Source organism: Ostrea edulis, chromosome 8 (genome assembly GCF_947568905.1).
Source record: "Ostrea edulis chromosome 8, xbOstEdul1.1, whole genome shotgun sequence".
NCBI classification, from domain to species: domain Eukaryota; kingdom Metazoa; phylum Mollusca; class Bivalvia; order Ostreida; family Ostreidae; genus Ostrea; species Ostrea edulis.
The window spans coordinates 40,401,091-40,426,978 of record NC_079171.1 but is presented as its reverse complement, the minus strand read 5'-3'; the positions used below and the strand labels follow the sequence as shown (position 1 = coordinate 40,426,978).

The 25,888-nt window shown below is 35.9% G+C and overlaps 1 protein-coding gene and 1 long non-coding RNA gene across 4 annotated transcripts in view; both read right to left on the bottom strand.

Annotated features, from left to right (window-relative positions):
* The window catches only part of LOC125661711 (multiple epidermal growth factor-like domains protein 10), a 132,953-nt gene that overhangs the window by 64,989 nt on the left and 42,076 nt on the right, over nucleotides 1-25,888 (bottom strand). The window lies entirely within an intron of this gene.
* Nucleotides 478-25,543, bottom strand: LOC125672845 (uncharacterized). Of its 3 annotated transcripts, XR_008797595.1 has the most exons (4): nucleotides 14,185-14,322; nucleotides 13,999-14,110; nucleotides 11,969-13,785; nucleotides 478-5,131 (listed from the first exon to the last, which is right to left on the bottom strand). It is a non-coding gene; the product is annotated as an uncharacterized LOC125672845 (long non-coding RNA). The 3 variants fall into 3 exon arrangements; XR_008797594.1 differs by lacking the exon at nucleotides 14,185-14,322 and adding an exon at nucleotides 25,471-25,543 and having other exon boundaries at nucleotides 11,969-14,110; XR_008797593.1 differs by having other exon boundaries at nucleotides 11,969-14,110.

Sequence of the window (25,888 nt, the reverse complement as noted above, 5' to 3'; positions counted from 1 at the left end):
CGCAGCTAAGTATGAACGTTTCCCAGTTTACTTGTGGAAATTCGGTGGTCTCTCCCCCGGTACATTGTATCTGGGTTCTCTATTCCACTTAGACTTTTAAAAATATAATAATTGGGCGCCACCAGATAATTGAAAAATTGTTGAGTGTGGCGGAAAACAGCAAAACAAACAAATACTGTCCTAGGATGAATGGACAGATCTCTTCAGAAGAGAAAACTCTAAACATGAAAGATAAAAACAGCGAACATGCATTGTTTCATTGTACTTATGTTACAACATTAAAGTAAGTTTCACCTGGAGAATTTGTCAATTCATTGTATAAACTATAATCTAATAATATTGATTGCAATCTTGTCTCCATAAACCTTCACATACCCTGAATATAGTTAAACAATTATTACCTAATTATAATTCGGAATCTTTGTCGGCATTTTTGTATATAAAATGCAATTATTTACACGGTGTCTTCTGTTGTGATGCTGGGCAGTATATGTTGGTATTTTGTATTGCTTATAGGAGTTATGAGGTTGATCACTGTTCCTGTCCTCAACTTCCAAATTATATATTTCAGTTAAAACTGAAGTGTTCGATTCAGTGATGTTTTAGTAATATTTCGGTCGACTGAATGACAGTTACATTTCAATTATCATTTGTTATGCCTTTCAATGAACTTTCAGTATTAATTTAGTAACCTTTGATGGATAATTCAGTAGTCTTTCAGTCAACATTATGTAACCATTCAATCACATTTTAATTACCATTCAGTGACCATTCCGTCACATTCTAGTGAATATTCAGTGACCAATCCGTCACATTCTAGTGAATATTCAGTGACCATTCCGTCACATTCTAGTGAATATTCAGTGACCAATCCGTCACATTCTAGTGAATATTCAGTGACCAATCCGTCACATTCTAGTGAATATTCAGTTACCACGTAGTCGTCATCCATCTTCAATTAGTGACCACTCAGTTTTCGTTAAGTAATCATTCTGTCAGATTTAATGGTCATTTACTTACCTCACCTATTTCAATAACCATTCAAAAATTTGAGTGACGTCATAAGATACAGAAGGCCATTAAGATAGACCATCCCCTATCAAAGATACACACACAAAAATTGAAATACTTATGAACCGTTTACACCTGGAAACTTTTGTATAAATCTAATCCAGACAAGGTCACGTAACTTTACAATACGTTTAGTCTTGTCTTCAGCAAAACTTGAAGAGTTATCGTTCTTGGAGTTTAGAGATTATACATGTTTACACTGATTTGCCTCGATTAAACTATGTATGCTTTTTATGAAGAGTGGTATATGAAATACGTTACTGTAGGATAGAAAACCCAGAAAGGCGACAGTGTATTGTTAAATCATAACATTCTTCAACTGCAAAAATCCCTCCCTTGTTCGATGGTCTTCCTGTATACCATGTACACATATAAAATCACATATGTACCTTGAAATAACTAAGAAATCTCCAATCCAGTTCTTAAATATCACCATACATCTTATATAATATTTCGAATCTACAAATTATTCATCCATATAACCGATCAATAAGATCTTACAGGGATTTTCTTTATCGCATCGAGTAACTTGATTTTGTTTTCCTTCAAATAACCTTGTCCTCAGAAGCAGTGTGAAACAATTAACAATGAAGTAGATACTCAAATCCACTTGATACGTAAGTCATCACACTACACTTGTAGTTATAATTGAGTGAGAACATACATGTACTCTTCAGATTTCTACATTTAGCATCAGTTGTTCGTTATTATTTGGATGAATTAACATAAGTAGGATGCATTCTAGAGCGATACGTTTAAATCTTGTGTGTTGGAAGTATTGTTCTAGTGGTGTAGCTCAAAACATCACAGTACTGTGCTGGCCATCATAACAGCACTGATAAGTCTTGTTCATACTAAATTCATTTTGTTTCACGGAGGTAGTTTTTTTTTCTGAAATTCGGGGATTCCCCTCTATTGTAACGCTAAAAATCATAGAAATCGCTTATTGCTTGATTTAAACTCAAATTAGTTTGGCTAATTTCTGTTAATACACGTCTTTTAAACTTATTTTCAAAAATATTTAATTTTAATTTTTTTTTTAATTTAAACTATATGTTATTCACAAAGTGAATGGGATCGGGCAGCAGGCATAACCTATTTAAGCCCTCTCCCTACGACAAGGTCAAGTGTGAAATGGAAATACAAGGCACACAGGTATTCAAATAAATAGCATATACACCAGAGAACAATCACATGAATGTACACATATATATGAATAGCAACAGATAGACTAAGAAAAGTTTCGATATATGCACACATACATAAATATAAATACACTCATATAGAATGAGTAAACGAAATGAAAAAGAAAATATTGAAAAGAAAAAAAATCAAATGAGAACTGAAAAATATTTATACAAATTGAAAGAGAAAGGAAGAAAAGTAAGGGTATATACATGTAAAAAAAAAAAAAAAAAACATAAAAGGAAAAAAAGAGAGAAAAAGGGGGGGGGGCAAAATGTTTGAATCAAGACATAAGTTCCAATTGATTTTATCATATATTTGAACATCTTTATTTCAACGATATCTCACGTAACACCTTTAGGGAAATTAACATGAGACGCGCAGCACCTTCTTTATTCATAAACATATGTATATGTATTTAAAAATTTACTCCATATTATCCATTTATGCATTTAAAAAAACAACAGATGTCATTTTATCATTCTTATTTTATTTTTTTTCTGATACATGTAACAGTGTTCCGTACTATAAACTGTGTAATGAAAAACAAAACAAAAAGATTTTATTATTCATACTGAGATTGGTAACAGTATCAGAATGGATTTTATCTGGGAAATATATAAAATATATGAATATGTCTCCGATTTTTATCTTTTAAATCCCCATTGGGTACCCCAGTTTGAAGCTTGAAAGAGTTGTCCCCCGTAAATATTTCCATTGGTTACAGTATACAAAACTCCGAACTGGAGATTTCGTCAGTCTGATAGGCGACGTCATTTCTACTGTTGAACTGCAATATGCATGCTATTATTTCTGAAAGCGCTCTTTAGCGCGGTTGTTTACTTAGGAAACCTATATATTAAATTAAAGTGGAATACACATTGAATGTATCTGACATTGTTAACATGTACATGTATGCAAACTCTCCGAGAAAAGTGTGAAAAATTCGGTTGAAAACTAGCTATTTTGTGCAGTATATCAACATGATGAATTTTGCATCTGTAATAAAATGTTTATAATTATTTTTTTCTGCAAATTCTCGGGAGTCTTTTTGTAACAAATAACAATTTCATGCACCTTTTTGTTTAGAAAAACTGCCGATAAATAAAGCGGGACTTGTATTACCTTTAATAATTTCGGCGTATTTCATGCATTTCATTTCAAATAGAAGTATATAAAGATCAGTACTGTAAGAAAACATTATACATTTTTATATCCACACATTTTCTGCAATAATAGGAAAATAATTCTGGCTATTCGCAGCTATGTTTTTGCTCAAATTTTCATATACTGCATATTTCAAATCAATGAAGAAAAGGAACAAACAAACTTAAGCATGTTAGTTGCTGCGCCACCCAAGAATAGCCAGAAGTAATTGTATCGGGATTGAAAGTTGAGATTTCGTAGATATTGTAATTTTAGAGACGTTAAATGTTTCACAGAGACAATTAATAAGAAGCACATCAGTCAAATACTGGTCTGTGCATTTTTAAAGACAATATATTTTTAAAATATATACAAACATTTTTTTTTACAAACACAATACAATATCAAAGAAACATTGAGTATATTCTAACCTGTAAATATTGTGAGTTGGGGGTAATTCTAAATGTAAAATATACAGTATAACATTATAAAAATCATGTAGCAGTCATACACTGGCCTACAATAGTTTTTATGGCACATAAGAACAGCAGTCAAATACTGGCCTGTTCTAATGGGAAAAGGTCAATCATAGCAATGTTCATACAAGACATTAGCCTGCAAGTGATTACAAATACTGAGCATGATCACGGAAAAACAGCAGTCAAATACTGGCCTGTTTCGGGTAGTTAATGATGGGAATTGGAAATTGGCAGTACAGATAATTTAGTATGGAGGTCCATTAATTGCTTTAACATTTATAATGAAAATGAATTGATTCTTATGTAACGTTGCATGGCATTTGAATGCCATCGACCTAATTGCTGAATATAATTTTCAGAAAAACCTAACCGGGCAGCCTCTCTTGCTGCACCAATCCGAAAACTATGTCCTTTGTAGAGATTTGGATTAAAACCATTTAATGTCAAGGCTGCTTTCAGGTTTGATACTACAAAAGCACGAGAAACTGGTGCACCAGATTTAAATGAAAATAATGGACCAGATTTGTGGTTGAAATTGCTTGTGTATAAATATAAGGCACAGACAGGACAGATTAGTACATCCTTACTGGGTGAAAGCAAAATGGTAACAGGTTGATTGTTTTTCATATGTTTAAAGTAATTGAGCCTGATTTGAACCCCCTGATCTCCAACAAAATTGAGATCAGCCCTTTGGAGAACTTTAGCAACATGTTCTTTGTTTTGTACAGCTAATTCCCCAAGGCGAAGAAAATCCATGGAAAGCCAGAAGGAAGATGGCACGTAACATGATCATATTGTTATTATCAGGTACAGGTTTTTGTAAAGTCGACAGAATTTTTAGCAGTATAGGCTTGGTAATAGGCATTCTGGTGTCTAGCGAGTTCTTTAACTGTTGGCAGCCTTTTAAGATTTTGCGAACCACAAAATGATGTGTAGGGTCATTAGCATTGCAAAGTTTGTGTACGTAACTTAGGGCCGAATTATGGGACGTAATTGTGGAAGCACTAAGATTTTGAAATTGTAAATGACTAATGAAATTGGAAATCAGAATTTGGGAGAATGGAAATGAAAATGAGAAATGTGATGAGTTGCAGTAATCTAAAAACAAGGTCCAGCTCCGCAAGTAAGCTCTTCGAGTAGATGGTGCTATGGCTGCTACCAGTAATTGAAGGCTCCCTGTCGTTAAATGAATTTGAGAAGGAAGAGGTGTTGGTTGGGGACTTAACCATGGGGCTAGTGTTTTTGGCCTCCTGAAATATAAAGCGTTATAAGTGATCAGCAACAACATTTGATTTACCAGGAATGTGTTTTGCTTTGAAAAGGACATTGAAATTGAGACATGCAAGTACCAGACGGCGCACCAACCTCATAAGGGTTTTATCTTTGCTAAATTGTTTATTAATGATTTCAACAACAGCCATATTGTCAGAAAAAAACCCAATATTTTATGGTTTCTTAATTTGTGGCCCCATAATTCCAATGCCAAGACAATTGGAAATAGCTCTTTTATTGCAATTTGGTATGGTTTGTGTTCTTCCAGCCAAGAAGATGCGAACCATTGAGATCCCAAAATAGCTGCGTAACCTAATGAACCAGAAGCATCAGTATATAGGTTAAGTTTATAAGAAGCTGTCCATTCCTCTTGTAGGAAAATGGATTTGCCATTGAAATTCACAATGAAATCTTGCCATGCTTTAATATCACATCTTGCTTCTGAATTCAATTTGATATAATGTCTTGGGTTATCCACATTGCAAGTAAGGTCTATTAGTCGTCTGAGAAATGCACGACCAGGAAGTACAACAGAACAAGCGAAATTCAACAGACCAATAAGGGATTGTAAATCTAGAAGTGTGATTTTCTTTCTTTTGCTTGTAAATGCAAGAGCAGTCTTGAGCTTAACCAACTTGTCAGATGGGGGTCTGCTTTCCATCTTAATAGAGTCAACTTCGATCCCGTAAATGGTTAAAGTTGTTGTGGGGAGGACAGTTTTGGATTTTTTGATTGGTATACCAATAGTGTTGCACAATTTCTCAAAGTTAATTACATCCTGAAAACATTTTCCTGAATCTGGGGGACCAATAAAAAAGAAGTCGTCAATTAAATGGGACATACCTTGTAACGTATATGCATTGTATATATCAAACTCTGAGATTATCCCTGTTTACCGCACACACTGATAACCACGTGTTTGCATACTCTTTAATTACATGTACTCGGCATTCTGAAATAAACTGATGTAGAGACAAGACGCATTCTGTTATACTGTACTACTTTACATGGTGTCAGAAGTAAAAGTACTAAGTGAAACTTCTGTATGTGTATCTCTGGATATTTGTCACCATGAGCAATCACGAAGATAATGCTGCTACTGCTCCCTCTATTCCTGTCTTTGTGAATCCAAACATTCCAATACCTGGAAAACTGGATCTTAAAGGAAACCTGTGCACGAACTGGAAAAAGTTCAAGCGGATTTGGAGCAATTATGAAACAGCGTCTACTCTCAAGGAAAAAGACAAGGAGGTGAGAACTGCTACCTTTCTTACTTGCATCGGAGCTGACGCTCTGGATATTTTTTATGGTCTTCAGTTTGAATCTGAAGATGACAAAAAAGACATAGACAAAGTTCTAGAAAAATTTGAATCATTCTGCATTGGACAGACCAATGAAACTTATGAAAGGTACACTTTCTACAAACGAGACCAAGAAATCAATGAAAACATTGACACTTATGTGGTAATTCTCAGATCTCTAGCGAAAACCTGCAAATTTGATGCTCTAGAAAACGATATGATCCGAGACAGAATTGTACTTGGAATCCGTGACAATGGAACACGCAAAAAGCTACTGCAAGAAGCAAAACTGGACCTAAGAAAATGCGTTGACATATGCAGAGCAAACGAAAAGTCAACATCGCAACTTAAAACCATGGAGGAAGTTCACGCTGTCAAATTCAAAACCATGCGAAAAACTAAACCGCTGAGAACAACACAAGCGCACAGAAAAGATTTCAAACAAGTCCCAGAAACAAAAGTTCAAAAGGAATGTTTATATTGCGGTAAAGAGCACCTCTTCCGTAAGGAATTGTGTCCAGCATGGGGAAAAACATGCAGGAAGTGCAATAAAATGAATCATTTTTCATCAAAATGTCTGCAGACAAAGCCGAAATTAAAACGGGAACATGTAAAACAAGTCAACCAGGAATCCAGTGACGAGGAATTCATCCTCATGATCGAAAATGTTAATGCCATTGAGAAAAAGATTTTTGCAGAAATCGAAATTGGAAATGATACAGTGAAATTCCAATTGGATTGCGGATCAACCGTAAACGTTCTACCCGAGAAAATTTACAAAGAAGTCTGTAATGACCCCTATCTCAGGATGTTACAAAAGGCAGACATGACTCTGGTAATGTTTAACAAGTCGGAATGCCAACCCCTTGGAAAACGGCGAATAAGCGTCCGCAACCCCAAAAACAATAAAAAATACAACATAGAAATTGTTGTGGTCGAAGGAAATCTTAATCCTATTCTCGGAGCAAAGGCTGTACAAGGAATGAAAATGATAACTGTCAACACAGAAAACATATCAGCCATTGAGTCAGCCTCCCAAAGCAACTTCATCATTGAAAAATACAGTGACGTATTTAATGGCCTGGGTAAACTGGATGAAAAATTACACCTCGATGTTGACAAATCAGTTACGCCAGTAAAACTACCAACAAGAAAAGTCCCGATTGCAATGAAGGCACCGTTAAAATCTGAAATCGACAGACTGTCAGATTTAGGCGTTTTGGCTCCAGTAACAGAACCGACTGACTGGATATCGTCATTGGTGGCTGTACGGAAGCCCAGTGGGAAAATGCGTCTGTGTATAGATCCCAAACCTCTGAACAAAGCGCTAAAGAGAAATCACTATGCAACACCAACTATAGATGATATTTTGCCAGAACTAAGCCAAGCCAGAATTTTTTCTGTAGTAGACTGCAAGGATGGCTTTTGGCATATTACTCTCGATGATGAGAGTAGTTTTCTCACAACATTCGGAACCCCTTGGGGTAGATATCGATGGCTCCGCATGCCATTCGGTATTAAACCAGCAAGCGAGGAATTCCAGCGGAGAATGGATGAAGCTCTATCTGGTATACATGGAATCAAAGCGATTCATGACGACATAGTCGTATACGGTTGTGGAAACTCGGATGACGAGACCATACGTGATCACGACAAAAAATTATCTACCTTGCTAGAGATATGCAGGGAGAAAGGGATAAAAATCAACAAAGACAAAATGAAACTAAAATTGCGATCCGTGTCATATTTAGGACACATTATCTCAAGCGCTGGACTCAAAGTTGACCCCTTAAAAATCAAGGCAATCACTGAAATGCCAAGACCTAAATGCAAAGCAGACATACAACGTTTACTAGGAATGGTAAATTTTGTCCAGAAATTCGCGCCAAATCTCTCGGAGATAACATCACCCCTCAAAGACCTACTAAAAGCAGAATCGGAATTTGTGTGGGACAATGCTGTACATGGCAAAACATTTGACGAATTGAAAAAACTACTATCTACGAGTCCTATACTTCGTTTCTTTGATCCTAACCTACCGACGACGGTACAGTGTGACGCATCTGAACGCGGACTAGGAGCCTGTCTCATACAAAATGAGCAACCCGTTGCATATGCATCCCGTGCATTAACGCCTACCGAAGTCAACTACGCACAGATTGAAAAGGAACTACTCGCTGTTCTCTTTGCCATGGAACGCTTTGAGCATTACACACTTGGACGGAAAGTAAAAGTGGAATCAGACCACAAACCACTAGAAATCATCAGCAAGAAAAGTTTAGTTTCCGCTCCTAAACGTCTTCAACGAATGCTCTTGCGTCTTCAGAAGTTTGATTACGAGATCACATACAAACGAGGTCTTGAAATGTATCTTGCTGATACACTGAGTCGAGCCTATCTGCCAACTGTACAGATACAAAGAAATGATTCTGAAGACAGAGTACTCGCCATTACCGACCGTGCAAAATCTGAAAAAGATGCAGAGTCCGTTACAATGAGTGAATACGTCACCATCTTGTCCGAAACTCTAAAGAAAATCAAATCTGCAAACTCGCGTGATGAAACAATGCAAAAGCTGTACAAAACAATCAAAGATGGTTGGCCGGAGCGAGATGAACTGACACCCGATATACAGATCTTCTACACATTCAGAGACGAATTGACTTCACAGGATGGTTTAATTTTCAAAGGAGACCGCATTGTTATTCCACCTACATTGAAAGGTGAAATTCTTCAAAAGGTACACTCCAGCCACATTGGTATTCAAGGATGTTACCGTAGAACCAAAGAATCACTATATTGGCCAAACATGATGAAAGATATCGAATCTTTTATCAAGGAATGTCCAGTCTGCGCTACCATACAGGGTGAGCAAGGCAAAGAAACTCTCATTTCGCATGAAATTCCCGATAGACCATGGCAGAAAATTGGAACTGACCTCTTTCAATTTGATGACAAACAATATCTCATCACTGTTGATTACTATTCCGATTTTTTTGAAATTGATCGTCTACATGATAAAAAATCAAAGGAAGTCATCACCAAACTCAAGGCACAAATGGCCAGACACGGAATTCCTGAAATTTTGATTTCAGACAACGGCCCGCCTTACAATAGCAAGGAATTTGCTTATTTCTCAGAGAACTATGAGTTCAAGCATACTACGTCATCGCCATTGTACCCAAAATCTAATGGGAAAGTTGAAAATGCAGTTAGAATTGCAAAAAACCTAATGAAGAAATGCCAATTAGATAAAAGCGATCCTTTCCTCGCTCTATTAGATTGGAGAAATACTCCCTCTGAAAATATTGGAACTTCTGCAGTTCAACGACTAATGGCACGCCGTACAAGAACTCTGCTACCAATCAAAACCGAACTTTTGAAACTAGCCCTAACCCCAAATGTCAAAGAGCGATTGAGAGAACGGAAACATAGATCAGCATTTTACTACAATCGCACAGCGAAAGACCTACCAGAGATGAAAAGTGGGGAAACCTTGAGAATTCGACCTTTTGGACATGAAAAAAATTGGACGAAGGCAAAGGTCAACGAAAAAGTAAACATCCGCTCGTATCAAGTGATCACGGAGGATGGTCGCCTCTATCGACGAAACAGAAAACATTTGCGTTGCACAAATGAGCCATTTGTCGAAAATAACGAGGTAGTGACAGATAAGACCGTTAGCACAGCCGAAAACACACCACCATCAGCAGATAAGACTACAATTGAAAATCATAAACCACCGTCAGCAGATAAGACCAATTATGCTCTGACTTCGACCAGGAGATCTACCAGAGAAATTAAATTGCCGAAACGATACGAGGACTTCAAAATGTATAAGTGATTATATAAAGTGATGAGGCATAATAATCCTCAAATATATATATATAGTGTAAATATATATCCCGATATTTTAGAGACAAAAGATAGTTCTTATTTTTATCATAACTCTGAATTATTAATTTAATTCATAACACTTTGTTAATTTTGCAGTATTTTTTCACTCTCTTATGATGTAAAATAAGAATAATTAAAGAAGGGGGATGTAACGTATATGCATTGTATATATCAAACTCTGAGATTATTCCTGTTTACCGCACACACTGATAACCACGTGTTTGCATACTCTTTAATAACATGTACTCGGCATTCTGAAATAAACTGATGTAGAGACAAGACGCATTCTGTTATACTGTACTACTTTACATACCTGATGCATTATACTTATTTATCATTGTCCAATGAAGAGCTGTACTTAGTTTCTCAAAAATTTGGCAAGAACTACTGGCTCCCATTGGGAGGCATTTATCAAAATAGTAGGCCTCATTCCAACTAAAACCTAGCAAATGATAATCAGAAGGATGAATGGGAATGTTCCTGAAACCATCCTCAATATCCATTTTCGCCATTAAGGAATGTGGGCCAAATTCTTTGATTAATTGAATGACATGCTCGATGGATTCATACTGTACTTGACAATTGCATTTCGGTATGTAAGAATTGACGGACAGATTTTTTGGAAAGGATAAGTCATGAATTATGCGATATTCTCCATGTGTTTTCTTGGGTACTAAACCCAAGGGGGAGCATACATAATTCTCAAATGGTATTTGCATGTGAGGTTCAGAGATTCGACCGAGTGCTAATTCTTTTGTTAATTTCTCTTGAACAACACCAGGGTTTTTATAAACAGAGTTGTGATTTGTATGTATAAAATGAATTGGTTCTCCCACACAGCCCAATTTAAATCCAAACTGAAATCCATTCACAAGATAAGATGCAAGATGCTGATCATAACCACGTAATTCATGATTTAGATTCTCAACGTTTATTGGCGTTGGAATTTTGTTTGGGATATTTCGAATTGGTAATTTGGTTTTTTGAGCATTTAATTCTTGGATGTCCTGAATCTCCACAGGATTGGCAGGCATGTTTGTAAGGGCAGGGGTTTGATCTACATTTGGCACCATTGTTGAAGTTGGTGTATTTATCATTGACTTTGGGTCGAAAGTTGTTCCGAAAAAGCTGCTTAGAACGGTGAATGGTGCAAGCAGACACCATAAGTTCTGAAATTGTCCTTTGCCAAGGTAATGTATGTGACTGGCGCAGTTTTCTAAATGTTTCGTCATAGTGATCCCATGCTGCATCTCCATTGGTTGCAGCAATTTCTCTAATAACTGACACATATTTCAACAAATGAGGGGTATCTTCTGGTTTCTATTCAATATATATAGCCATGAAAATGTGGAAAGCAGTTGTCCATTGTTCTATGGACAATGAGTTGGTAGATTTTGATGTAGTTGGATTTGTAAAATTCAAAGAGATTTGGTCAATTTGTATGGACACAGTGCTTTCCTTGTGATTTGGGAGAAAGGACCGTAAGTCAAAAAATTGATCAGACCATTTTTTTTTGTTTAATTCTGAAAGGGATGTTTGCACCTAGGGCAATACCTTCATCAATTGATAATGGTGGATTTACTTTATCATTGGTATTAGTGTTTGCCCCCAACTCACCTGCAAATAAATCATGCAAAAGGGATGAAAACTGATTTGTGTGATTGCAGACTGTAGATGGGATTGCTGTTGTGGCAGTGGCAGATGATTGAGTTGATGAGCTGCGAATTCAGAGGGTCATTTGGACCAGCAACATCAATTGGTGAATCCTGATCAGTATGCTGTTGAATGGGTGATTCATTTGAACCGCTGACATTTACAGTTTGTTGCTTACGTAAGATGGCTTCGGCTAGCAAGTCATAGTTTATGTTTATGTGATTAGCATCCTCCATGGATGAAGATGCTGTGTCGCTTAGCTGGACTTGGATTAGTGTCTCTATTTGAAGCCTGCTTTGATCTCACTTTCTGAGAATTTGTGGAAGTGGGCGGTTGCTTTCTCTTTGGACCCATGATGAAAGACTGAAAGAAATAGATAATGAATCACCAAATGACAATTTGAAAGGAATTCAAACATCATGTCGCTTTAAGCTCCATTGAGTCAGATGATTTCATAGCTATGAATTATAATACTTTGGGTCTAAATGCGATGTCTTTCAAAATCTATCAAAATGATATGGTATGATATGGCTATAAATGCAAATGATGACAAGGACATCCAGCATATCAAAGGAAATGATACTGGGAAGCATTATTTAAAATCCAGTAGCATTTATGTAAGTGGATTTTAAATCATTATAATTGTCATAACATGGAACACTTGAAAATGCCAATTCACGAACAGCATCTGCCACAGTTAACAGAATCGGAAAGACAAAATAGAGCTCAATAATTATACAGTATGTGCCTTGATTAAGAAGACCTGCACTTTATATTAATGAAATAACAAAGCATCTGCCATAATTGACACGACGTAAAAGTGCTAAGAGAAAAGTACATTCGCCATAATTGACGAAATGCAAATGTAGAGATCATTGTAATTTGAAGTATTGGTCATAAATATGACGAGTTAATGCTTACAATTAAAACATGTACTACAAACACAGAAGATTCAAAGCATCCACCATAATTGACATGGAGTAAAAATGCTAAGAAAAAATGCATCCGCCATAATTGACATGGCGTAAAAATGCATAGAAAACAAAGTACATATGTCATAATTGACATGGCATAAAAATGCATAGGACAACATGTATCCGTAATAATTGAGATGGCGTAAAAATGCGTAGAACGAAATGCATCCGCCACAATTGACATGGCGTAAGGAATGCCTAGGGACTTGTTTATAAATTGATATGACATAGAAATGCAATAATTTACTTTTTAATTAAAAAGTGTCATCTGTTGTGAAATAACTTACATGAGAAATTCAAACACAGAATGGAAAGAAAACAAATTCATATTAAAGGGGTTGAGTTCGCACGAAACATTTACTGCAATAAATTATACTGTGGCGAATAACAAAATATTGAAAATTTGGTATTATAATAAAAGTATATATACCAAAAACAAGCCATCATAGAATTGATGAATGAATAAAATAAAAATGTATTGCAGCTAACATAATATTACTTATCTTGGCATGGAAGTGCGGGCACAATGTAGTATTGCACTTTTGATGTTTTGGGCGTATTTCTGCATGGGACGGGCATTTTCCCTAGGATTCTGTAGGTGGACACCGTCAGAGGATAAATGGGACATGCTTTGGTCATTCCAAAATCCACGGTGATGCCAAAACTTTAAATGTAAGTCAGAGTTTATACAGATAGATTCTAACAACACATTCAGTTCTGTAACTCTGTCGTTGTACCGAGGATCTGTCACACGTGGCGAGCGGAAAAGCACCTGGCCGATGATCACAATTTTTACTTTTCCTGTCACTATCAAAAATGAGGCAAAAGAAGTTATTGCATTGGCAATGTCCTTAACTGGCAACGATAAATTACACAGATCATTACTTCCGATTTGGAGAAAACACATATGTTCATCGTCAAAGTTCAACAAGTTTGAGGAATTGGCCAATCGTCTGATAGTCAACCCTCCTGTTGCTCGAAATTTTACAGAAAAATGTGATGAGAATAAACGCAAATTACCATAGTTCGGTGTTGAAAACACAGAATCTCGCAATCGACGTATAAACGAGTGTCCCAGAATCACAACTTTTACCCGTCCCGCAGCCATGTTTGTTAATGTCCAATCGTCTATCTTTAGATGTAAACAAACCAGACGTAGTGTAATGTTTACATCAAATAAATGCAATATTGATAACAAATACGCACCTAAAATATCACTAAATTAAATCCATTGTGGAACATGAAAACTTCACTGTAAAAAGTGTGTGCAAATGCACTGCTGAAACACGGAAATTATGAAAATGTTCGGTTTGTAAAATGCCTTGTCTTCTTCCCAGAGAAAAAATTTCATTGGTCAATATTACAAAGTCCAGTAGTAAGTTGAAGGGGCACCCAAAGGGGTGCACAATTAAACAGTAAATTACCTACGCTGTTTGTTATATAAAAATGTTGCATATAAAACAATTTATTGTACCAATAAATGTTTATTTGATCAATAAGGAAATTTGTTCTTAAATTATGTTACGGATTTAGTTACTGACAGAGTAAAAATAATTTCCGTGTTAAAAAAATCGTTTTGTATATATAGTCAATAGTTTTACGTGATAACGTGATTTGACTTGTGGATGCAAGTACCATTGGCATCTAGTGATATAGCGTAGTGGAATATTCTACCCTGAAACCCTATCCAGCCTTAATGGACAAACAAAGGACAACAACAGTCCAGGTGAATGATTCGATCGTAGATTTTCGCACTGCTCAGGAGAGCACCCTGTTAACGCACATTAAACCAAATGAAAACAATCTGCTGGTGCAAAGAGCGTATCAGTGTTGTTATATTATTTTCACACAATCCCGACACGACCGCATAGGTCATTAATAGCGTATCTAAGTCCACTTACGATGTCAAGTGGCTCAATTGGAATGTGTAATATCTACTCTTTGCCACTCATTCTCAGTAATACTGTTCAATTACGATAGAAATTAGACTTAAAATTCAATTAGAAACGCCCGATATATTATCTAACACCAGATATGTTAGATTCATATCGATAGCACCATGTCCAAAATTGAAATACATGGTACAGTTATATTTCTCTCTATTATCAATGGAAGATACACCTTACTACATTTATTTGCTCAAGGATATGAAAAAAGTTGGACTTCTTTAAATGAAATTCATAAGGGATGAAATACATCTTTATTTCATGACGTATCTATACTGGATTCCTAAACTACATTAAAATCCTTACAAAAATGATACAGTGAAACTTCTCCAAACCGGCCCCTCAGAAAACCGGTTCTCCCTGAATATCGGCCGATTTTCAAAGCCCCTGCAGAAATCTTAACATTTCCTTACAAAAAAGTTCTTACCAAACCGGCCACCCCTGAAAACCTGACGTTGGCTACTTTTTAAAGTACAGTTGTTAACAAACATGTGTAATTTACCCTTATCATACCAACCACTTTTTGAAGACAAAAACATTTTGGCCAGAGGGTGATCAAGATCATCCAGGTGTGCAAAGTGACTGACGGACCGGTCAGGTGGGAAATTATCGACCGGAGGTGTGACAAAGAATGTAGGAAAAAAGTCACAGGAAACAAAGTCACGGGGAAAAAAAGTCACGGATAAAAAGTCACAGGAAAATGAGTCACAGGAAAAAAAGTCACAATAGATATTATGTTATATGTATAGGGAAAAAATTATAGTATATATTTTGAAAGAAAACTACATGTATAGATAGAAAAAAGTCAAATATTATATAAGGAGAAAAGTTTTACTTAAATTTGATTCAAAGTTAGAAGATTTCATGTTTTTTTAATCATTTGCAACAGAGTTTATATATTTGAATGTTAAAACAAACAAATAACCCCAATAAAAAGTAATTAACTTTTAAGTATTTACAACAGTTGTTGACAGGCACTGTTGAGATTAATAAGTGGCTTCACAAGGCACCTTTCCCCTTTTCTAGACTGTATTTCCTGTAAAAGTAAACAAAATGGCTTCAATTTACAATCTTTGAAGCCATGCATAAGATTGTGACTTTTTTTCCTAGGTGTGGTCATAGGCACTCTTTATATATATATTGTGACTTTTTTTTCTGTGACCTTTTTTCCTGTGACTTTTTCCCGTTTACCGTGACAAACACGAGTGGCCTCTTTAATTTCTATTGTTTACCTGTGATGTCAAGGGTGTTAATTAAGACTTAGCTAGTCCAAGTGACCCTTCCAAATTCTGTACAAAATGTAAAAAATAGTAAGGAACATACTGAAAGAATACAGTATCAAATGCCATATTGTTGCACTATTCTATCGTATGGATATAAGCGGTAGTTAAGAAAGAAAACAAACAAACCCATGACTGTTAATGATAATTATTAAAAGATAACTTAATTTTCTTGGTTTCCATCAACTTAAAACTTTTATGAAATATTCAAATAAGAATTTCATATTTACTACTGTACTTTTCAAAACCTTTAAAACAAATTTGTTAATGATGTAAAACTTATACGGTACCAATTTGGATGCACCAGATGCGCATTTCGACAAATAATGTCTCTTCAGTGATGCTCAACCGAAATGTTTGAAATCCGAAAACACTATGAAGTTTTAGATCTAAATATAGCCAAAAACAGCGTACCAAACAAGTGGAGCCAAATTCGTCCAAGGATAAGAGCTATGCATGAGGGAGATAATCCTTAATTTTGAAATGAATTTCTAAATTTTATAACAGCAATTAAATATACATCCGTATTTTCAAGCTAGTAACGAAGTACTTAGCTACTGGGCTGTAGAGACCCTCGGGGACTAACAGTCCACCAGCAGAGGCCTCGACCCAGGGGTCATAATGTAAAACTTATACGGTACCAATTTGGATGCACCAGATGCGCATTTCGACAAATAATGTCTCTTCAGTGATGCTCAACCGAAATGTTTGAAATCTGAAAACACTATGAAGTTTTAGATCTAAATATAGCCAAAAACAGCGTGCCAAACAAGTGGAGCCAAATTCGTCCAAGGATAAGAGCTATGCATGAGGGAGATAATCCTTAATTTTGAAATGAATTTCTAAATTGCAATGATATAAGCCATACATGTAAACAGAGGTTTTTATAGGTAAGAGGAATTCCAATATGCCTCTGTGTTTTCTTTATGCATCGGAATCCTGTTATAGATTTTCAGTTTAAAATTAGATGGTTTCAGTGAGAATATTTCTTATTAATTACACATGTATAATTACTTGTAGGTACAAGCGGGCTAATTTGATCTCCGCTGATAATTGATCATAAATCATCAGAAGAAAGGGAACAGTACCTACTTTGTGAATGTTGAGATAAAATGTCTCTAAATGCTAAATTCTTGGTAAACGGGCCACCCATCCAAATCGACCGGGGTTTGTTTTTTTCGGTCCGAGAGCCGGCCGGTTTAGAGAAGTTTCACTATAAATCGCTGGATCCAGTAAGTGCTCTACCAATCCCTATATTTTCTCCTCACGAAACTATTAAAAGCTGTGGAGGGGAAATTTCAAACTTACTGTGCGACTAATATGCCAGAAGTGTGTAAATCAGATGTAGATTCAAACAAATTCTAAAGAACTTTTAGCTAACTTGAAATCACAACACTTTTCTCAGATCAACAACATCAAAGCCTACGACTTTTCAATACTTTACACGACCATTCCTTCCAATAATTTAAAGACTTGATTTTTTGTAATAATAGACAGTTGCTTCTTCAACAAAAATGGATAACGGAATACTCATGTCTAGTGATCAGTCATCCAAAAAATACTTTGTTAAACACCACTCTGATTCCACGCACAGATATTCTGAAGTTGAAATAGAAACTATGCTAGAGTTACTCATTGACAATATCTTCGCAGTCTTTGGTGGTCAGGTCTTCCAACAGTCTGTCGGAATTCCCATAGGCATGAATTGTGCTCCTTTGTTAGCTGACCTGTTTTTTTTTTTATTCATATTAAGTAGAATTTATTCAGAAACTTCTACGTAAGAAGACAAAAAATATCTTGCTGTGGCCTTCATTTTGACATTTAGATATTTACATATATCATATGTATGTCATATGTCGATTCGATATATCCCTGCGAGCTTGAAATAAAATACACCACAAAGTCGTCCACTTCTGCTTCATACTTAGACATTTTATTGAAAGTAGATACTAACGGCAAACTAACAACTCAACTTTATGAGAAACGGGATAATTTCAGCTTCTCCATCTTCAACTTCTCATATTTATGTAGCAATATTCCATTATCACCTGCATTAGGAGGTTCTATCTCTCCACAGATTCGATATGCAAGAGCTTGTTCTACGTATGGTCAGTTTTTATACGCCCGTCATACACAGGACGTATTATGTTATGATGCTGTCCGGCTGGGTGGCTGGTCGTTCGTCCGTCTGTCCCGGGTCATGTTTTCAGGACTTTTTTCCGTAACGGATTCATGTACAACTTTGAAATTTTGTCACAATATCTCCCTTAAAAATCGTAAGAGTGAGTTTGCATTTCAGCTGGATTGGTCCATCCTTGACCTAGTTTAGGGCTATAAGTAGGTCAAACAGTTTTCCGGACTTTTGTTCTTTACAGATATAGTTATTGCCCTGAAATTTACACATGAGCTTCCTTTTAGAGGAATACGATTTCAGCTGGATTGGTCCGTCCGTCCGTGACCTACATTAGAACTAAAAGTAGGTCAAATAGTTTTCCAGGTTTTTTTTGAAAAAAATAGGTCAAACAGTTTTCCTGACTTTTTTTCATTACGGATACAGATATTGCCCTGATATTTAATCAAAGGCTTCCTTTCATAGGAATACAAGTTCAGTTTGCAATTCAGCTGGACTGGTTCATCCTTGAACTACTTTTTGGAAAAAATAGGTCAAATTGTTTCCCAGGCTATTTTTCATTACGGATAGAGACATTGCCCTAATATTTAGTCAAAGGCTTCCTTGTAGAGGAATATAAGTTCAGTTTGCATTTCAGCAGGATTGGTCCATCCTTGACCTACTTTTGGACTAAAAATAGGTCTGGGTTTTTTTTTTCATTACGGACACAGATATTGCCCTGATATTTAGTCAAAGGCTTCCTCTCGGAGGAAGACAAATGCAGTTAACATTTCAACTGGATTGGCGCACTACGACTTACAGTACTTTAGGAGTAGATATATGCCAAACAGTTTTCCAAATTTTTTGGAGTATGGTCACAAGTATTGCTCTGAAATTTAGACACAACCTCCCTTTCAGAGAAATACATAATCAGTTCACTTTTCAACTTAATTGGTGCACCATGACCTGCTTTAGGGCTAAATCTAGATCAAATGGTTTCCTGGACTTTTATCATCATAAATAGATATTGCACCAACATTTTGTCACAACCTCAATCTCAGTGAAAATTGAATACTTAATCAGTTCACATGCAAATGGATTGGTGCACAATGACCCACATCAAGGCTTTCCTATTCAGAATGTGTGCTGTATCAATTCAGAGTGCACAATATGCTTCCAGGTTGAATTTCACTGTCCAACGGGCGTATATTGTATCGTTTGCGGTACTCTTGTTGAATCGAGGAAGGCTACTGACAAACAAGGTATTGATATAGGGTTTTCAACAGTCTCGTTTAAAGTCAGCATTCCGCAAAGTACATGGTCCTTATAGCGATCTAGTTTGCCAATACAACCTATCATTGGGTCAAATTCTATCTGACGCGTTTCATACCGATTGTTAGGCCGTTCTTAGCACAATGATTTTGACTACACCTCTCATGCAAAGCCAATAACCTGTGCTATTTAGACTACAACAGTCAACAAACATCTTGAAATGGCAATTGAAATATAATTAATACATTAATACATGAAAACTTATCATTTCTAGTCACCGTGTAGGTTTTCATAAGGTGGGCGGCGTAAAACATTTAATTGCCGTGGTTATTTTTTCAGGGTTTGGAAGAACAGATTATATTTGTATTATAAAGCAAAAGTGGAAAAACTATGGCTCATGACATTAAGAGTAGGGCAAACAAGGATCTCTGGACAAACCTCAGGTTGGTTTAGGTGCCTAGGAGGTGTCTACAACTTTCGGTCAATTAAATACAACAGGCCCACGAGTATCTGAGTACTAGTAAAAAGAATCACTAGTCCTAAGGGCTATGGAATCTAGGGGGGGGGGTCCTGTATTGCATATTTAAGGTAAATGGTTAAATTTTCAATTTATGCCCCCCCTCCTCCCCCTTGTCCCAAAGATGTTTTATAACATATTTGACAGGAATTGGAATGGTAGTTATCAAGAAGAAGTTAAAAATGTTCTATTCTTCACACACTTACTAACTGACCATTTTGGTCCCACTCTGGTACCAAATTCCTACCCCTGGGATTATCAAATTTACAATTTTGGTGAAGTACTCCCTGTTCTTTCTAAACATCCTTTTTCTTTCAATTTAGTATCAATATCTCCAAAGAAGATGTTATTTAAGGGTTTTACATATAAACATTATTTACCAAGTTTAGATTCCCCCTGGGGTCAGAATTTCTACCCAGTGATCTCAATGAATATACAATGTTGGTAGAGACCTTTCTGTTCTATACCACTCTGCATTTAGTTTTTCTTACACCTATGCGGTTGTAGAGAAGAATATATTTGAAAATTGGTAAATTTTTGACAGATGTTGACCAAATTTGAAAGGAATGGTATTTATCAACTTAAAAAAATTCCCAGTATAAACTATCCTTAAATATTTATCATTATAACTATACGATCAACTTAGGACTACAGTGTTTATATATTATTCCTTGAGTAATTTCTACTGTTGGTATATCTACATCAACGTTGTATATGATATATTTATGATTTCGAAAAATATTTGATATTATGTATTTCCATATAAATTATATATATGCCTTATATAAAATAATATTATAATAATATACATTCAATCCAATGGGCCTCTTTGTTGAATTATCTATAATTATAAGTTGAATTAATAGGGAGTATCCGAGGATATTTTATCCCAAATAGTATGTATACTTTTTAATAAATGATGAAAATATATTTAAAAAAATAAAATTAAAAAAAAACTTTAAAAAATTATATTGTTCACATATTTAATAACTGACCATTTTGGCCTCACTTTAATATACCAAAACCCCTACCGCAGGAATCATGGAATTTACGATTTTTGGTAAAAGACTACCATCTTTTCTAAATATCCATTTAATATATCCATATACTGTATATTAATTTAGTATCAATGCCACTAAAGAAGATGCCATTTAAGTGTTTTGCACATAAACACTACATAATAAGTCTGGTCCTACCCTGGGGTCATAAACCCTACCCCGGAGATCATGAAGTTCACAAGTTTGGTAGAGGCCTTCCTGCTTTATATCATTATGCATTTAGTTTTTCTTAAAAATGTACGGTTGTAGAGAAGAGTTTTGAAAATTTATCAATATCAGGTAGTTTTTGCCCCGATCTAAAGGCCCCAGGGGTACATGAGTCCTGAAATTCACAATGTATCCCCTCTCTGTCCCAATAAACCTCATATTAAATTTGAAAACAATTGAAATGGTAGTTATCATGACGCACAACGGATGATGGATGCAGGTCAATTACTAAAGGGGTAATCATTTAAAAATTAAGAAGAACATTATAGAGCAAAGATTTGGTGCTGAATATTAGATACATGTATGAAAGGTGAAGATAACGAACAGTAATCAATCTCATAAATCCTACAATCAATACAAAATAGTTAGGCAAACACGGACCCCTGGACACAGCAGAGGTAGGATCAGGTGCTTAGGAGGAGTAATAAACAGATAATAAACATCTAGGAGCAACTATAACTTGAAAGGTATTTGCACAATTAACATACTTTTACAGTTTTAGCTTTTATTCTCGCTGTATTAAAAACAACTTATTTGAAACCTATGTTCAGTGCAAACAAAAAACAAAAAAACCACCAGTGTCTGGATTTGAAACGCTGATTACATCTCCGTAATTTGCCCATCTTCCAAACATTGACATTGTTTTTCTTTGAATGTCCCCATGTAAACTTCATGCAGTCAAAAAGTAACGTGGTAAACGATGTAACAAAGACGCGTTATATGAAAATGTGTTAACATTCTACATTTCTCCATCAATTCTGAAGATGTTAAGAATATGCGTATAAGCACAATTAATAGAACCTGGCATGTTAATACATTCATGCTAAAACATATAAATAATGAATTGAGAATACAACAAATACAGTTTCATGATGCATATGCGTCGTTTGAATTGTGTTCGATAATATCAGATACATGTACGTAATCCGTTTTATATGTGTAGACAAGTTATCATTTTTTCTCTTTAAAAAATAGAAGATATTTGCATAAATTTAATTTCCTATTTTAATTGTATAATGTCGTCACATAGGTACAGAACAATTGAAGACAACGACATGGTGTAAAGAAATTATTGTTTGCAGTTGATCTCATGTTAAGTTTTTATTTATGAAATGACGTACCATGAATGCGCGTGTATAAAATACAGACCTACATGTATTACATCGAAATTGATTGTTTCTATCTAGTTACAGTAACCCTATTTTACGACCCTCTCTGGTCTTTTTATATTTTATAGTTGGTATGCCTACATTATGCGCAGATGAACATACTCTTAACTTAGTGTGTCGTATTCATGCAGCAAATATAAAGTTACATGTACAGCATTCTAAAATTGCAAGTTTCATGAGACATTTTTCTCTCTCTCCAATTTGTACATTCATCTCTCAGAATGACGGTTGAACGTTGGCATATTTCCGAAAATGGTCTGTGTACACACTCGTGTTATATAGCGACAAGGAAGGAAGTTAAAAACAGGAAAATCATCTACTAGTATATCCGGGCTGGATATTATAAAACTTTTACCGTATTCATACTCAAATTCAGCCATGTTTGTTTTGATTACAACTCTGCGCAAACTCAGAAGTATACTAAAAACATCTTGAACGTTTACTCCTTTTGAGTATGATAATGATTTTATAAAATTATAATACATGTAGCATTCCCTTTTGAATATGAGTACGATTTAGAGCACGGAGTTTTAGTCTGAAAACGTGCTCCCAAAAGTTTTATAACTGCCTAGCCGGGTAAGCACTCCATGATCTCTCAGCAGCATTCGATGTGATCAACCTCTGGATACTGTTCCAACGTTTAAACATAGCATACGGAATTCGTGGAAAACTTTAGAATGGATACGACCCTATCTTGCTGACATATGCAAGGTGAAGATAACGAACAGTGATCAATCTCATAACTCCTACAAGCAATACAAAATAGATAGTTGGGCAAAAACGGACGCCTGGACACACCAGAGGTGGGATCAGGTGCCTAGGAGGAGTAAGCATCCCCTGTTGACCGGTCACACCCGCCGTGAGCCTCATATATATGCATTTTAATAGTCGCTATTGCCAAAAATGCAATCCCACTTGAAAGCTTTGATACACTCAAATTGCAAATAATTTAGAGTCTCCTAGGTTAATATCTAAGTCTAACGTATACAGTAAACATACTCCACCTGTTGAGCCCTATATCCTGATCAATGGGTTGTTTTAGGATCTTCTATGGTGAAGCCATGTCATCGTCCGTTCGGGGTTCCATAGGGATTTGTCCTCGGACCTACATTATATTGCCTTTTTATAGGCCAGTTGGAGAAATATTTCGTAATGGATTGAAATACCACTGCTATGCGGATGACACGTACGTGTACATGACTATAAGCGCACGTGACAACTGGGAGAACTATTGCATTATACTCGAAAGTTGTTTACAAGATATTGGAAATTGGATGTCGAGCAATCTTCTCAAACTCAACCAGGAAAAGACGGACTTATTTTCTCATCAAAACTATAAGATGCCCCTAAGCTACATCTTAAAGTCGAGGGCAACATCATCAATAGTGTTACTTCGGTTCGTAATCCTGGAGTGGTCTTTGAAAAGTAAATTTGTTACTGTCACCAAATCATGCAACTATTACCTAAGTAACATTGGACGAATCCGTCGGTTTACATCCACGTATGCATGTCAAACACGGGTAAATTCTATAGTTAATGCGATACCTTAGTATGGAAGAAGTCTACTTTTCTGGATAAACAAAAGGTACTGTGAACAATGCTCCCTAAGAATATCCCCTGCTTACCCCAATCTCCCAAAGGGTGTTGGTAATAGGTATAAACTACCTCTTTTCTGAGTATAAAAAACAAATGGCATGACAAACCGAACCATATTGCTACTTCGATGTCCAGTGCGCGTTACCTTTGACCTTTGGACCCCAAAATCGATAGGGAACATCTTGATCCCATGGGTAGTCCATATGTATGATATGGTGACTGTAGGTGGAAAGGATAACGCTTTAGAGCCCGGAAACCATATTACTACTTCGATGTCCAGTGCGCTTGACTTTTGACCTTTTGACCCCAAAATCGATAGGGAACATCTTCATCCCATGGGTAGTCCATATATATGATATGGTGACGGTAGGTGGAAAGGATAATGCTTTAGAGCCCGGAAACCATTGCGTCTACAGACGGACGGACGAACGGACAGACAGACAGACGGACAACCCGATTCCAGTATACCCCCCACAACTTGTTGCGGGGGGTATAACAAAGGGTTCGTGAGTCGATAACAGAGGGCTCGAAAGAAACCCGCCCCTCCCATCAGCAGATCCGAGAAGTGACACCATATCAGACCTCTTTTTTCAAAGTCGCATTTGTTGCCAGTTGAGTTCCGATCGCAGTGCAAAAATCTAGTGTATGCGTAGAATTGCTCCGGATTACCTTCAGAACCTAATAACCGTGCAGGAACAACTCCGCTTTGAGGGAAACTCGAGATGTTTAATACTACGAGTACGTACTAAGACCTATGGTGAAAGAAAATTCAGTTTTACTGCGGGAAGTTTATGGAACAGCCTCCCGTTTCATATTTGACACTCCAAAATCAGTCCAGTGTTTCAAAAAATATTTGAAAACGCACTTTTATAGACTAGCTTACCTGTGAATTTGAAAATTTGTTTTTGTACTTTCATATTGATGGAGATGCTAAGAATTATCCTGGGCATATATTTTATCAAAATTATTATAACTGATTTGCTTATTTTAGCGCATTCAGATTTGATTTTATGAGATCTAAATTTTCCTTTTAAATAATGCATATTGTGTAAATTTCTGTTACTAACTTAGTGTTTCTCCATGTTTGTAAACCGCCTAGAATTTTTTTTTTTATCAAATATGTCGCTATAAAAATATTTTTATTATAGCTATTATCATTAGTCAAGATACGACTTTGAAATGCTGTGAAATAAACATGTAATCTCTTTTGATTTCGTGCTGGGAAATCTAGAATTTTCTGCATTGAATTAGAAATAAAAATATAGATTCTATTCTTTTTACAAAATACAGCCTATTCAAAGTTGGCCGTAAATGAATATGAAAAGAAATGTCCTTACCGTACGCATAGGAAAACACACAGAAAATCAACAGGGGACATATTGAAACCATGATGGTGACCGTCATACAAAATCAACAAGGAAGTTAAATACAAACAACTCACTGGTATTAAACTGATCGTTACTATCATCCCAAGATGGAGGAAGGAAATTCCGGAAAGACCACGTTTCCTTATTATATCTATATGTAATGTTTATTTGCGAATGATATGTAGGTAAGAAATATCATTCACTAGCAACAATTACGATCAGGTGTTATTTTATCTTTTATACGGCTCATATGAACAGAAAATTCGTCGTTGAAAAAACAGCAAGGATGATAGTAACGAAAGTTCTTACGTTACTATCATCATTCATTTCCGTTACTATCATCCTCGCTATTTTTTCGACGACGAATTTACTGTTCATATGAGCCGTA